Below are 1806 nucleotides of genomic sequence, written 5' to 3' on the forward strand. Positions count from 1 at the left end.
AATCCAAGGAAAGTTATCTCTCCTTAGCACGCTTTAGCATAAACATAGGAATTGGACACATTTGTCACGAAAAACACACCCAGCAAACAGAAAGAACCGAAGATACGAATATATAAAAAAATACGCTCATGCAAGTACGCACATCCTGAATATGGAAAGTTATCTCCTACTTTCATACATAAATAAACGTATGCATAGATATCGATAGATGTAATCAGAATTATTAAAACATCAATATTACATTAATACCTTTAACACATTCATTCACTACAACACTTATCAGCTGAATACACTGAAATACAACAGAAATACGTACAAAGAGATGCACCTACCTAGAATATTTCTAGAATATAGGCCTCCTGGAGGATTTGACATCCGTAGCTGCGGAGATGGGACCCGCCCTAAAAACCATTTCCGTTGCCAATATCTCGGTGAATCTCGGTGGGAATGTAACAGGGAAATGGAATAAAAGGGAGAACAAAGGGAGATACTGAGGTAGTGTAATACATCGAAATAACAAGCGAAGAATGAAATAATATGTGAGTGATTAACACACACAGAAACACTCGCACACACACACACACAAACATACACACTCGCACACACACACACACACACACACACACACACACACACACACACACACACACACACACACACACACACACACACACACACACCCAAGCACACACATACACACCCACCCACACACACAAACACACACATACACACATACACATATGTATATGCTTGTCAGGGTCTCATCTACGGGCTATTTAGCCTTGGTTGGCAATTCTTCTACAGACAGTATCTCAATAAAAACGTTGTCAGGGAAGGCAACGGGAAACCATCCTGACTGACCTCTCCCTTATTTTTAGGGCAGACTTTTCAGGAAATGGCCCTCAATCTCTTGGAAAAGACATGTTAAGTGAATTAACAGAGAATAGAGGGTCATGGAGAAAACGGATGCCAAAAAGGACCTGTCGTAAAACAGAGCAATAGTAGAATATATATATATATATATATATATATATATATATATATATATATATATATATATATATATATATATATGTATATATATTATATATGTGTGTGTGTGTGTGTGTGTGTGTGTGTGTGTGTGTGTGTGTGTGTGTGTGTGTGTGTGTGTGTGTGTGTGTGTGTGTGTGTGTGTGTGTGTGTGTGTCTCTCTCTCTCTCTCTCTCTCTCTCTCTCTCTCTCTCTCTCTCTATATATATATATATATATATATATATATATATATATATATATATATATATATATATATCATCATCAATAACGGTATGCTCATGTTTGAGCAGCCGTGGACCTCTCCACCATCCTTCGCCACTCAACTCGATCTTGCGCTTTTCTTTCCACTTGTACCATCGTCAGCCCGCAAATATCTTTGATGTTGTCGCTCAGTCTTGTCTTCGGTTTGCCTCTTCCTCTATTTCCTATCACCATCCCTGTCAGCAAGTTTTTCTCAATACTTTTACTTCTCATCACATGACCAATAAACTTTAGTTTCCTCCTGTTCAAGATGTCCAACAGCCGGTCTTTACAACTTATTTTTCTCAGCACTTCATCATTCGTTTTCTTTTCTGTCCAGTTAATACGTAGTACTCGTCTGTAACACCACAGTTCAAAACTATTGACCTTTTTCTTGTCTATCTTCTTCAGCACCCAACACTCAGAACCATATGACGCAATTGGGAAAACTAATGAGTTCAATAACCTCAGCTTTGTCCATAAGGTAATGCTTCGGTCTTTCCAGATGTTATTGAGAGCAACTGTGGCATT

Source organism: Penaeus monodon, chromosome 3, assembly GCF_015228065.2.
Source record: "Penaeus monodon isolate SGIC_2016 chromosome 3, NSTDA_Pmon_1, whole genome shotgun sequence".
Classification (NCBI taxonomy): domain Eukaryota; kingdom Metazoa; phylum Arthropoda; class Malacostraca; order Decapoda; family Penaeidae; genus Penaeus; species Penaeus monodon.